Below are 15,783 nucleotides of genomic sequence, written 5' to 3' on the forward strand. Positions count from 1 at the left end.
CCTGGGGAGTAGGAAGAATGAAAAAGAACATTTTCGCACAAAGTAAGCCTAATGCTACCAGATTTCGTTCAGGCAACCAACAAAGTGTAACTTACATAATATGCCGAAAAACATCGCGAATTTAGTCAAGTTCAGTAAAGCCTCGTAACCTTTTTCAACAGCCTTAGTCGTTCTAAATCCACCTTCCAATAGCTCATCCCATCCAACTCACTCTTTCTTGAAAATCCAACCTATCAACCCCATTGTGGGCGTGTCCCCCTCTGTGTATGTGTTTTTCCCCCTGTGTGTGTGTGCGGGGGAGGGATGAACTGGGGTAGTAGCTTCATGGTGTCCCCCCCCCCTCTTGTGTGGGCCGGGATAGGTGGACTGGGGGAGTAGCTTCATGGCGTGTTCTTTCCTCTCTATTGTGTGTGTGCGGAGGGGGGGGGGGTTGGATTGGTGGGTAGCTTCATGTACCCACGACTATTCATTAAAGATGTCCAACATTATACCAAACTTTTCTCTCAAGTTATCGCTCAATACCAGTCTACGTATAGATCGGTGACCTCACCGTTCCTACCGATGACGTCATTAGATCGGATAGATTACTTCCTATAGCCTTTGCGATGTATAAATTAAGTTCGTCTTTGCAAGCTTTGGTGAGTAAATGCTTTAGAGGAAATCAGATTGTTTTAGGAAAATGGTGGTGATATTTGTGTTCCAGCTGTGAAGGGACGTACCACACATTTCGAGAAACTCATTGCACTACGACAGACACCATTCCATGTTTGTGTACATGTCTATATGTACCTAATAGTAGGTATTTTGGATTTTAATATGTACATTAAAAAAGAGTCGTAATAACGCAAAATAATAAAAGAAATGAAATTAAGTTTTCCCCATGGTTGGGTTATGTGTAGTATTTTCATGTCAGTGAACGAACACGGTGTAAAATCATAACTTAATAGCTATAATGTGTTCATTATCTGAAGAGCGTGCAGCTAACAAGTCGAGATGAGACGAAATAGCAACTTGCGAAGGTTCAAGGAGAAACAACTCTTATCGTATCTTGTGTGATTGTAATTGAGATTGTGTCAAGTAGATACTTTTACTATCTCGTTCCCGGAAGTTAATAAAAGTTAATCTTCTCTCCACCCCTAACCCCCCCCCCCCCCCCCCAAATAAAGAAATTAGATTGATTCAGTTATATTCCTACATTGACTTAACTGGGTTTATCATAAGAAGTAAGTCAGTGTAAGGGATTTACAGACAACAGTAGTAAATACATTACATTCTTCCTATATATATATATATATATATATATATATATATATATATATATATATATATATATATATATATATATATATATGTATATATATATATTCGTTTTCTTCAAAAGTAGGTAACTTCCAAGTGAAATGCAAATGAACGGGTTCTTGTTTTAACGTTATATAGTTATTTATACTGAGTCATCACGTGGGTCACAGTCTTAGTCATAGGTTTCAGACATATGGCTTACCTGTGATAATCTGATCCAGAAGTTATCTCTCTGTTAATATGGTAATGATATATTTCATTCGTATTTTAGTTACTTGTCACGTTCAAAAGTCATCTTTCTGTGTTGACGTTTTTGTGTTTGATTTTGACGGAAATGCAGAGTTTCATCAGATTCCATCGCACACGAACAGTAATATATCGCTCCTGCAGAGCCAAATGAAGTAACGATTTAGAACTTGCCGCGTAATTTAATCCAATATATCATTTTGTTGTTCTGTTCTCTTTCCGTTTTTTTTTTTGTATCAAATCTTCACGTTTTCCTACTAACTTTTATGATTTTGTTTTGTTCTTTATTTCTTAAGCTTTTAACCTTTCTTTTCTTGACTTTAACTTAAAGAAACCTATAAGACTTTTGTAGTTCCCCCCTAGAAGTCTCTTGGTGGCCAAATCGCATTGGGAGCGCTTCAAAGTGAATTTTAAGCATGTACCCCCATAAAGATCATGAAATTTTAATCAATTCTCTTCCTCTCCACGTTCTTCTTACAGACACTAAAATGTTTTAAGACGGGAAACAACACACTAGAGAGAAATCTCCCGGCATTTTTTCTTCTTCTTTTTCTCTTCTGAAGGAAGTTAAACGAAAGCAAAAGAAGAGGTTACATTTTGTCAGCATCGTTGGAAACAACTTGTACTTTACTGGTTTTTATTCCTGCTTTTTGAGGCTCGGGCTAATTTGCATCAGTATCTGAGCCCGCAATCGCGTCGCTGTCAGCGGGCTTTCCAGATACTGATCAGTAGCTGAGTGCTTTTAGTGCTTTCGTATGAAGATGAACACCCGATAAGCAACGCTTGAGCTGAAAAATGGTCACAACCGCGTTTTCTTTTTCTTATGTCGGAACTTTGTATTTTGTCTTTCTCTCTCTTACTCTCTCTCTCGGTATTTCGTGCTCGCGTTCGTAATTTTTTCTGCTTGTTGGTGATTTTTAGGTTTGCCGGGAGCTGTTACCATGCAATGTTTCTGCCATTTCAGGAAATATTTTATCCGGAAGAAGGATCTGTTGCAAAATATAGGGTAAAAAAAATGACATCTTAAGCTTGGGACATCGGAAGTTGATGGAACGACGACCGCTTGAGATAATACAAAGTAAATATCGCTATATCATAATTATTATGTTTATTTTTTTTGCTTGTAAGAAGTAACAATATGTATCGATGCAAACCCATTAGTCGGAACGTTGGATCTCGATGTGGCCCATGTGGCCTGCGAAGCCTTTTGTTCATATGTCTCATCTTCAAGAGGATGTATGGTCTTTCGTTATATCATTTGGCTTATGTAACACATTGAAGTTACATGACATATAATTTTGCTGTATTCTGAGTATCAAACGGTTGAGAAATCTGCCTGGGGCTGAATATGCCAACGGACCAAATGTTGACAGGTTTTAAGTTTTGAACATATTTTATCAAGGTTTTGAAAGACAATGATACCAGGACACTTGAATTGTTCATCCATTATACATTACAAGATATTACGTACGAACATCAACAAATCAGGATAAAGAGTGTCACACATATACCGGACTAAGGTTGTCTTAACATGCGATAGTTTCGTCAGTTTGACAAAGGGAGTGACTTTTCACATGTTATAGAGCCCAGAACATCTCGGTGGTTTCTTCCATGTAGAAACCATGAATGAACCCTATTCTAGCGCAGCTATGCAGAACATTTGTCAGATACGTCGAAGAAATGTCTTTGCGTAAAATTGTAAAACATAATAATAAATGTGCTTTAGGTGTATGAGAAATGAAAAGGTCTATCCCATTATACATGGAGTACTTCAAGATGACGAATATGCGTATGTATACAAATTATCGGCGCAAAATCCCTTTTATAGAATTATTTATTAATTTATATGAACCAAATCATCAATGTCATATTTCTTTAAGAGTAACATAACACGGTTTAGACCATAACTAAGTATATACAAGGGCGTAGGAACCGGGGGGGCTGGGGGGCGCCAGCCCCCCAGTGAAAAATGTGGAGGGGCGGAAGTATCATTCCGCCCCCCCCCCCCACTTCGCAAGTCAAAAAACCCCTTTTTCATTTCCAAATGAGAAAAAAAATCTCATTTGGAGCACCAAATTGCATCTAAGGCCAGGTGAAAATACAAAATTAAGTTTACAAAATGGAGTGGGTGTTGAAGTGTGCTATATTGCACCAAATTGCATCTGAGGCCACCTGGAAATGCAAAAAAAATCCAAAGGGGAGGGGGACACCCCCTCCCCTTAGACCCCTCCCCCCGGCCGGCCATCAGTCTTCAGCCCCCCCACTCAAAAGTAACTTCCTACGCCACTGAGTATATATGATATAAAATAATTTTTCCATGTAATACCTTAATAAACCGTTACAAACATTATCAAGGTTGCATGAAATGCAATAGTGTTGTCACGTTTTTAAAGTTTCCATAAAGTTGTCAAAATGATGATGGTTATATACAAGGAACCAATTTTCATTTTGCTGATGGGGTGTAAATGTTTATGTACGGTATTTAATCGTCACATCCTCGTTAAGAATGCATTTTAGTACAAAACGTTGCCGTCTTATAATATTTGTCGAGTTGTCACCATGACGGCGTTAAAGACCCATGTGTTCGTTACAAGATGATCTGAGATGTTCTTTAATTAATCGGAATACACTGTAAGCTCCTAGAGCGTTTGAGATGTCATTGGTTCATGGCAAACGCCTCCAGCAATTAACAATATATGACACTGTTAAAATACTACCGCAATTATAATAGCAAAATACGTTGATCTCCTACCTCTTGTTACCCTGTGTTTACGTTAACAGACAGGCGATGGGTCGTTTTACAGGTTTGTGCACCCTCATGAGTGTATTGGAGACACGGACTGTGACAACTTGAGCCGACTTGGGTCCTATGCAGAGGTGTAAAAGGGGGTCAGTGACGACCCACGGGGGTAGCAGCGACTGGTAATAGACCAGTTATTATGCTTGAAATATAGACTTGTTCTCAGGGGAATTTATCCATCCAGTGCCGCTCTGCAGAGGGCCTCACGGTAGTTGACAGTATAAGCAGAAAAAAAAGAAGCTTACGAGCAAGTTAAATGTGTTTTGACTAGAAAACTTAATAGGATAACTGTAACACATAAACCACAAGTACACCTCTCAAGAGAAGTTGAATATTTGGTTTAGATGAGAGTATAGTCTGTCGTAGTGAAGAGTTTTCAAGCTCGGCGCGCATTGGTATACTTCGTCCAAGGTAAAGTCAACCTTGCACAGATCACCATATGGGAGTTCTTTGATATGAGTAGAATAAAGATGACAATCTTATAATTTTTAAAATTATTATTATTATGATTAATTTTTTTAATTAATATTATTATTATTACTATTGTCATTATTATTATGATTATGATTATGATTATTATTATTATTATTATTATTATTATTATTATTATTATTATTATTATTATTATTATTATTATTATTATTATAAATATTATTTTATTATTATTATTATTATTATTTTATTATTATTAATAAATTATTATTATTATTATTATTATTATTATTATTATTATTATTATTATTATTATTATTATCATTATTATTATTATTATTATTATTATCATACTTTTTGTTTGCACTGCATCTAGGGAAATAAATATATTTATACTCTTAAATGTGCTGGTATCCAAATCTCAATGACGGTATATCTCAAAGCAGGTTGTAATGTTCGTTACTTTACCGGAAATTACCATACATATTCAATTTTCCACACATCCTGGTCCCTTTTCCTATTCACTTGTCTATAAACCGTGCTGTCGGCTGTAAGTTATCCTTTAAACGTAAGTGAGTTTTTTTTCGGAGTCTAAAATGAAATTTATGATCGCAGCGAGTTCCATTCTCTTCGATAAAGAAAACTGTCAAATCGTTCAGTCGTTCCGTCCAGTCGTTCAGTCGTTCCGCCAAGTTCAGTCGTTCAGTCGTTCCGTCCAATCGTTCCGTCGTTTAGTCGTTCCGTCCAGTCGTTTTCACTCTCACATAACCTCTGTGTATTATCTCACACATATTCAGCCATAACTGGTGCAATTATAGGACTGGTAACGATATATACGCTAACTGACAACATCAGCTGAGATATTCATAAGCAAATTAAGGTTAGTTCTAATTACATCTGCTATGAATGTGGGTTTTATCAATAAACAATAAGTACTCATATTTGTTTTGAAAAGTAGGCCTATTTACAACATATGCTGTCGACTTGTGTTTGATTTCAAATATTCCAATGACGTACGTCTACGTCAGCCGTAATACCTGATGTAAACAAACCCACCAACATTAAGAGATTAAAGGCCAATAGTACTGTTAATTACACATATTCTAGTTCTAAACACAACTAAACATGCTCTCATGTTTAAGTGTGTTTAACTAAGCACTTTATGGGTATACACTCAAAGTCTTTTCGCTCACTGCAAGAAGATACCAACTAATCTACCCCCCCCCCCTATCCACCCCCAATGCCTTGTGACAGTTTAGAGTCTCAAAACATTCAGAAAAGCACTTTTGAAAAGTTTCAGCAACTTTTAGTACGCTATACACTCTATATGGCACAATAGTGAACATTAAATTAAAAATATAATTTCTCTGGTTCAATGTGCTCGTAATTCTTTGGAATCCTAACTCATCTGGGCCTCTTTAAGCTAATCTTTGGTCGGGTTAATTCTGGAGTCACGCTATGTGAACTTGTCTCAGATCCACACCTTGCCTGACACATGTCGCGTCCATATGATCCCCTTCTTTAGATGATTTTTGCCTCCAGTTATTAGTTTCGCATTGGCTTTTGTCTTTCTAAATAAACAAATAAATATTACCCTCCTAAGCAAGATGGGGGGAAGTTGCCATTTATGAAGGAGAGACGAGCGTCGAATGAATTCCTTGGCAGCCACATATTGCAAAGACCGGGGGCTCTGACAGCCTCCTCGGTGTATTTAAAGGGAAAGTAATTCCCCCCTTTTCAAGTAAGAATATCTACTGTATGCCCGTCGGCACCGTCGGTTGACCCCCAGTCGTATAGGGCAGCTGAATATCTATGCATGCTCAGCCGACCACAGAAGGAACATCTTGCGTAGAGAAGCATGCACAAAAGGTGGTGTATGAAAGACTATTGTGTACAATCTTTTATAGGATACCAACATAATACAGGTTAGAATAATCGATAGGTGCACGATTTGTCTCTCCTTAATAACATATTTAAACTATATTTACGTAATCTGCCTAATTTACTATATTATTAATATTGTTAATATGATGAACATTATGATTAAATTTGAACAAATGATGGAGAAGCAATAAAAGTGAGTTCAGAAGTTGTTTTTTTTTGTGTCAGAAGATAATGCATTCCTCTTATGGACATGAAAGAGCTAAAGAAATAAACTTCCAGTATGTATGGCTTAATACGAACAAGCAGTGTAGAGTTGGTAAACTTAATATCAGTGTCGCAAGACTTCTTGATATTACGCAATCCTATAAGCCAACGGCGAAGACAGTATGACTTCACTAAAAGTCATTGCTAAGATCATTCAGATCCCCCAGAAAAAAAGTAAGCCTTACACAAATGCTTGTTACAAAAATAAAACTAGAGAGAGAGAAAAATCGTAGATAACCAACATAAGGATTTAAAAATAACCAATGGAGGGATAAGTGGTACATTTAGCGTTGGTGGCTGGACGAGATGAGTGGGAGGGAGCAGGGAGTCAAGGTCCTATAATCTCCAAATGAAGGCTAAAAATATACACACAAGTATATAATTGACAATTCCTATCTTATGTAATCTGCCCCTTCTATGGAACCACTTTGGAAATGATTCTAAGCCAAGGTGTGCAAAATGACGCCCGCGAACAAAAGATTTTACGATGACCTGTTCATGCGTATTAAAATAGCTTTACGCCAGTGTGTGGGCGCTTGTAATTGTGTGTAGGGGATGCAGGTTATTAATTAAACATTTAAACGACCAAACGAGAAGGGAAAATTCTTTAATGACCACCCAACAAGGGCCACAAACAACTGCATGTTAATGATGTCCATTATTACTTAATTTTTTTATTTGGGAACCAGACAGGGGCAAGAGTTTGACCAATAGTGGTTTGTCCCTCTACATCTGTAAGTTATATTACTTGAGGGCGTTGGTAACAAATGTTATATGTAGGGTGAGTCATGATATAATGATATGACATATATGCGTACAGTGAAATTACCTGACAGGCATTACGCACGCATGAAGGGTGAAACATAATATTCGTTTATCAGCTAAGCTTACTGTGTGCTTCCTTCATTTACCGTCAAAGTTGAAACAAAATCGTGGATGGGGGTGGGGACATTTCTTCCTTGTTCTCTCCATCAATTTGGTTTCAAATTGCTTTTTCTTTGCCGCGTACTGATGTTTCCTACCAATCGTACATAATAAGCTACACTAATATGAACGTCAGCTGGTGGGGAGAGGGGTGGGTTGCCGGGGAAGGCAAAATGACCCCATGAAGTAAAAAATAACAATCAAATTGTTTCCCCCACTCCCTGGCTCTCTCGTCAAAACATATCCCAACTCCTAAATGTTGACTGTTTTATGGTCTAATGTGGACTCTTAACCGTTTTTTGTCTTCGTTTCAAACCTGTTAACCGTTTAAATCTTGGAATGTTTACCGATTATAGTGGTCCAGAATTTCACCCTTCCCCACTCTGGATATTCGACGTCCTTGATGTTCACTAACTGAACTGTATTGGTGATGAGCTATAGTTTGATCGCTTGCGAGCATAATTAGTGCAATACTCCGTATACATGCAATTGGCTACATTGTTGAAAACCAGTGACCCAATACAAGATGTCGCTTTCTATTACTATATATGGAGCAATACCGGAGGACTATAAAGTTTATATTTGTGTGTGGGGTTATATATATCATTTTTATATTTATGTTTTGCAATGGAAAGTTAAACAAAACTCAATCATAATCGACTCAGTGCTTCTTTTAATCTGTGGATACATCCTAACAAACTCAACCTTACCAAGATCGCCTGTTAAAAAAGTGGTACCCTAAACTTTGAAGTCGCGAATCAAGTTTTAGAAAAAAAAAAACAGTCAAAGAATCCTAACTTCCTAACAGCAAAGAAAAACACTAATCCTATAACATCTTGCATTGAAGCACATGTATATATTGAACGATATTTTCCGCCTATAAAATCAAGCATTTCGATTGGTCAGTCACTCGTACGTCATATTCGATCTGGGAGGCAAACTTAAAATCTGATATCACTACAGATTTGTCTTTCAAAAGTCCTTATTTTGCACTTTGAACTTAAAGTAGCGAGAAGCCATATTGGAGAGCCTTTAAAATCCGCTGAAACTGCCCTGATTCAGAGGAAAGGGGGCTATTCTTGATCGTCTTCACAAAACAGCTGTGTGAGATATATTCGTTGCTTGTGAAAAAATAAGCTAAACACTTGAGCAATCAAGAATACTTTTGTGATTCTACTCATAATAACATGCCATCCAGAGGTCTCAAACAACATGTGCTAGCAGCTCACTTGTGTTGGGTCGCTGTGTAAAGATACATATCTTTATAAAACAACTGTATGACTTGGAAAAGCCCAATTTAATTGGTTTTAGATATTTAGATAAAGACTGAGATATCACAGGTAAAAGTTGGTTACGTTTTTAATGAAGTAAATATACTCTCAGAGCATGGTCCGCTTCGAAATAGACCTTGACTGTAAGGGAATGTACACGAAAGGATATCTATTGTCCTAGCACGTATATATAAATATATATATATATGCAATGTGTTATATATAGGTTTGTTTAAATGTTCGAGAACTTAATAAAAAAAAACAACGTGTGAGCCTTATAACTTCAGCGTTTTAATTGTCGACTTCCATCCTAAGAGAAAGGATAATTAATAGTATCGATGGACAAACAACCGTATCTGACTTCGTAACAATTTTCACAAGAAGCTAATTCCGGTTTTCAAACTTACAGTGAAACAGCAAAGTCAATGATATTTGTTGTTTTGTTTTCGTTGGTTACTGGTGTACCGTTAGCGGATTTGTCAAATTTCTATGCTTATTTATCAACTTCGCAATATTTTTTAACGCGGGTCGGAAAAGGATTCTCAGGCTCTGCGTTTAACAGAAGACGCCGCATTGATCAACACTCGGTATACGAAGGAACCAGGTACGTTGTTGATCTCTGTTTCAATTTAATGTATTTTTAAACGATATATTTCATTCATTTTAAATATTGTCTCGGTGCATGGTATAAAATAATACAAATTTCAATAGGAAATATGATTCTAAATTAGTTATGTCTTGTTAATGTGGTTACAAATTTTATCAAAGCCTTTGAGAATTATACTCAAAGCAAGTACCCAATAAATCAAGTTAATACAGACTCCTAGGTTTGTTCCCGCAAGGAATACTTATTAACAAATAGTTTGTATTAATTAGCAAGTAGTTAATCATTCCGTCACAATTTATGAATTTTGGTCACCCTGGCATTTCATGTAGCCTAGTGCTTTTAATCACATGCCTTGTAAATTTGTAAATTTTTCAAATTTTACATTTTTACATTTTCCATTTCTTTAATTTGTTCTCCCTTTTCTCTCTCTCTCATGTTAAAAGACATTCTTAAAAATTGAAATTTAGTTTCTTTAAAGCTTCCACTAATGTAAAGAAAAGTGCAATTTTAATTAAACTTTAATATATTATTATCTTCAAAGCTGCCCATATTTAAAATAAAGTATATCTCTGAGTAAACCATATACTTCTTAACAATAAAGATATCTCCAAATAATCGCAACAGGTGTAAATATGAGAAAAATATTCGACATATTAACTGTAAGTTCTCGCACGAACAGAACTACAATTACATTCACCAGTGAATATTTTATTGATGTCAAATTATTTTAAACAACGTAATTCTTTTCTTGAGCAATCATCTATGCTTCCGTCTGCTCATGTTATTTTTTTCTGTAGGTTATGGTTAGCTTTTTATGTCACATTTTTAGGTGATATATACATTTGCGATATATGACTTGCTTCAGAAAAAAAAAATCCAAAACCATCACAATTAACAATATGTTACCGAAATTGATTAAAATTCAAAGGAGTTAAAAAGTTTTTTGAATATCAATCCCCACTATCATAGAAGACTTATCAGGATCTGCGCCACAGTAATTATATAGTTAGTTACATATAGTTATGTACGCATGTGTACAACCTTACAATTTAGCAATTAGTTAATTATATGAATAATACAAATAGTTACTACAGAGTTTACTTTCCTTTCATGTATTCGACCAGGGATTCATTATGGTTTAAGACCTTTTAGTCTTCTTAGAGACATGGTCCTAGAATACGTCATAGAAATCCAAAATAATAATACACAAATCCAAAATAACATTGTAATTTAATCTGAACAACGTAAAGGTAAGTGTTATTTAAACGGAAACAAAAAAGTTTTGTTATCCTTATTTTGTTATTTGAATATTAAAAGATTTGAAAAAGATTTGATAAAGATCAAACTTTTGGACAAAAATCTGTATGCTTTGAAGAGATGGAGCATCGCTACCCAGCGAAATGGGTTTCAGGCAAGCTATGGTCAGCCAATCAGTAAAATATATACACTCAGTTTAAATATCTTAAAAATATCTTTCCATTCTGAATGAAAAAAAAAACAAAGAAGGGATTTGTGCTAAAACGATTTGTGAATGATTTTGATTTATTTTAGGATATTACAAAGTGGGTGGGCTGTTGGCGGAGGGCTGTGAAATATATGTGTTGTCAGCACTAAGAAATAAATAAATGGTAAACTACAATTCAAACTACAATTCAATATATATATATATATATATATATATATATATATATATATATATATATATATATATATATATATATATATATATATATATATATAAGAAAACAATATAATCAAACAATAGAAGACAATGGGTTAATTGTCAGCAATAATTATGACGTATCATTGTCTTCATATATTGTTAAGTGATTACCTGTATATGTAAAATGATTCAAAGAAATGTTTGGCATGTCGGTGTTTGAGTCTCCACCATGCTTGTAAGAAACATATATATATATATATATATATATATCACAATATATTACAATTTAAAGATCGTGTAGGCATTTATTAAGAAATTATTTGAAGGTTTATTTTCTTTAAAGTTGACAAATTGGGCTTTCAGACTATTTCTCCTACAAAGCACTGAGAAGGGTGAAATTACAAGGACACTATCATTGGTACATCCCAGAGAGGGGATCATAACGTGAAAATTAAAAATAGAGACATACTTCCTACAAGAATTGGCATGAATATTCCAGCAAGTGGCAATCTAAGAAACCTCACTGCTTAACATATATTGCATATAATACGAGCAGGTATACTAACAGCAGCTCCCGGTTGCTGATTGGTTGGTTTAGAAATGTCAAAACGAATGCCTTTTGTACAAAGGCCTAATAAAACATGATATTTTATTTACTTATAAGTCAACAGTGTTATTTAAAGACGAACATATCTTCCTACATTATCGCTTGCTCGCTGCCTCGTTAGTCTTGTACATGAAACAATGTATTAAATTGTTTCTTTTTTACCGAGCAATGTCAATGTCATCAAGATTGATTTGATTGAAATTAATATACATGATATACCTCCCTAATTTGGCATCTATTTCGATAAGTGACCTCAGCATTGATCCCCTGGGTCATTCTCACCCTGGTCAGTCAGAACTTGGTTGTAACAGTAACTCCAAGTGCAGAGAAACTGACAACTTCACACCCTCGAGCGAGGACTTCATAAACACATATAATATATACATATACCCAGTATACCTGTTTCGACAAAATTCCTGTGGGCGGCGCTCCCCTATATTGATATAGTATGACCTTCCATGATGACTATGGTTTCGTTTATCAAAGTGGTCCAGTGCGTTGGTCGATGGTTGAAACCAAATTATTATAGGGAGAAAGAGTTTGTTTAGATACTGACGGGATGTTTAACCGTAACCAAACAATACTTAACCTCATCTCTTTTGTACACATATCAAAAGTTAAAGATTTTCTTAAACTTGTATGTCAACCCCACGAGGACATGTCAAACGAACATAAGATACAACTTGGAGATAATATGGCTTCAAAATGCGAAATATATCATGTTTCACTTAAAATACTTTTCCAGGAGAACAATGATACATTTCTCTGAAACAAAATACTACGCTGGTACAGAATACTCAAACACTGTAACAGTGACATGCTGTTAACAGTACGACGAGGTTAGCTGGATCCAGCTCCCCCCCCCCCCCACCCTCCCTTCTTACCCTCCACTTTATCCTGCTGAGGTAACTCAGTTGTTAAAGTGTAGTATGTACACTAGATGTTAGCTTCCATTGACCTATAGTAAACAAACATTTTTTGCGCACCACTTATATTGCCTCATCCTATCGATCCACCCATTTCCCCCCACTTACAAAAGCTAACATACACTCACATATTAATATATATATATAGTTTGTCTGTCTGTCAGTCAGGCAGTCAGTCAGTCAGTCAGTCAGTCAGTCGGTCAGTCAGTCTGAGTCAGTCAGTCAGTTAGTTAGTTGGTACATATCTAGCACGTATCTTGATGACGGGTGAATGTATTGGTAACTACAGCAGATAAAAAATTCACATAAACAGTTGGTGCATTTGCTAGTAATATTCTCCTCCTTTTCAGCATTATTGTAATGACACTGTAAATACTTATATTTGATAGTAAAACCCGACTATATCTCGTATGACATCTGCGATTCTTTGAATAAGCAGTTACCGTTTTGCTCGCGGGCACTGAATTATCTTTGTCGTTGTTCTCCCTGTTAAGTCACACCATGCACGCCGTTTTATTATACCAGACTACAAAGTTACTTTAAAAAAAAAGAACATGACAAAACAACTTTACCGATACAATATATATGTATATCCAGCTATAGGAAACACAAATGATTTCGAGTTGGTTAGAATCATGTTTGATCTATAGAGTAAGGCAAATATGTCACCAAAACAGAACTAGTATTGTTCGATACAGGTGACAAACGCCTAGTGGAATTACGACCTTCCATACCGGTTTCGAACCTCTGGACATACAATCAGCGTCCATAGCCTAGTGGTTAGGTGTCCGCATATAAAGCGGGAGGACCGGGTTCGAGTCCCGGTGAAGGCTGGAATTTTTTTCACTGTTCTGGATTTTCCAACTCACTGCGATTTCAATTATATATATATATATATATATATATATACATATATATATATATACACACATATATATATATGTGTTTCGTGTGATTTTTTTCTTTTCTTTATGGAGCCCTATCAGAACATCTTGCACACTTTCGTTATCATTAAACCTATGATTGATATAACTTCTACACGTACATTTCATCAATACAATCGGTATATTTATTAAACTATATTTATCTCGCATATGACTATGATCATTGATTGAATCAAAGGTTAACGTACCATTGGCCTTGTATGTGTTTTTTAATGTTAATAAAGTTTCATTTTCTATTGATTCGTTGCTAAGAGTTATACAAAATATTCATACAAAAGCAAGGGAAACGTTACATATATAACTTCGTGGCTCAATTCCTATAATACGCGTGGATTCTAGGTTCCTTTAGAAGCTTAATTGGTGTTCTATGATAATTGAAATAAAATAACAATTAAGGGACATTCCAATTTGTACGTCATTGTAATGAAGTAAATAAAAGCAGTTCCGACAGCAGATGTATTTTAAATAGCATATTAAGCCTTTGTTTTTGTTTTTACCGTAAAACCCAAATTATAGATAAAGTTTACGTCAGGATATCATAAGAATGATTGGAATTTAATGCCCTTTCAAATTATGGATACAACCCTACAGCTGAGAGTAACATTCAACATTTCTTTGTTTTTTTAATCATTTATACGTTCATCCAGTTTCATGTATTTCAAGCTGTCAAGTAGGCTCAAGATACTCTGCTGCCAATGGGGTTGGTAAAAGCTCAATCATCCTTCATTTTCTCGAAACGTTATTTTTTTTTCTCGATGTAAGTTGCAAGAAATGAATGGAAGTCTACGTTTTGTGAAATAATGTGAATTCAAACTTGGAAAGTGAAAATGATGTTTCATTTGTTAATGTTCCCTTTGAGACAGTTCCCTTTCGGTCCATTAATGTTCCCCTTTCTGTACATTAATGTTAATATGATATAGATTTTTGCGAATCTATGATATGCAGGCAACTTCTACCGACTTGTTTCAAGCATTTCCCAATTCTCTCATTACGCAGATGTCATTCCCCTAAATGGCTGTAGCTCGACTTCCGTCGGAAGGTTGATTAATTATTCAAGGGCGCCACCAAATCATTCATAGATACGTCACTTAACCCAAAAAGAAAGAAAATATGAAGAAAGAAAGAAAGAAAGAATTCGGTTGTTTGGATAGTACACTACCTCTGATTGGCTACTAAAACAAAGCTTTGATTATCATTTCGATTCTTTAAAGGCTTCTTCGCTATATATGCGGATATTTCACCGAGGACCTTTAGCAATCTGGAGTGCGTAAGTTTGACACAACATTTCTCAAAACTTATTCCAGCGACTGAAAATATTTTCAACTGAGATTGATGGTAAAGAGCCTAAGGCAAACGTCTGGTAACGAAAGAAGCGTATCAATTTTTAATTAGCACCAAATGTCGCCTTCATTTTGACTTTATCGTTATCTAATTACCCAGCTACAATCCTGCAGTTGCCAGAGATTGCTCTCTTAGCTCAAATCTGTTTTAATCCACACAATTAATTTCTTTTTGTGACACAAAAGTACTTTTAAATCCCCAATTATCCTCTAGATATGAAAGAGGAGAGAAAATTGGGTGTTTTTTCTTCTACACGGCTTAATTGTTGTGCATTAAGCCCTATCGATCAATTTGACGGTATTTTTCGAAAATGCCAAAAATGTTCATTTACACATTATTAATGTTAAATTCTTCAACAAAAATGGTGGGCTTTTATTAAGTCAAATTGGAAATTTGTCAAGCAGGTATATCAGCCATCACCATTCATGGAAGCTTTTAAATTAATAGATTGAAGACATAGATTTTAGACATACAGTCTAAGAGTTCGTAGTAGATCTTAACATAATTCTAATTGAGCTGTTCAATCTTCTATTTATTTCTATTAATTGGATTAGTGGTGGCCATCTTGCTTGACT

General features: G+C 35.4%; 1 protein-coding gene across 1 annotated transcript in view; it reads left to right on the forward strand.

Moving 5' to 3' along the window:
* The first annotated feature begins 8,880 nt into the window (after nucleotides 1–8,880).
* Nucleotides 8,881–15,783, forward strand: part of LOC139962130 (GATA-binding factor 2-like) — a 73,944-nt gene continuing 67,041 nt past the window's right edge. Inside the window, exon 1 of the mRNA XM_071962053.1 lies at nucleotides 8,881–9,724. The gene's annotated coding sequence lies outside the window, so the exon portion shown is untranslated. The remainder of the gene's footprint in view (nucleotides 9,725–15,783) is intronic.

This window comes from Apostichopus japonicus, chromosome 20, assembly GCF_037975245.1.
Source record: "Apostichopus japonicus isolate 1M-3 chromosome 20, ASM3797524v1, whole genome shotgun sequence".
NCBI classification, from domain to species: domain Eukaryota; kingdom Metazoa; phylum Echinodermata; class Holothuroidea; order Aspidochirotida; family Stichopodidae; genus Apostichopus; species Apostichopus japonicus.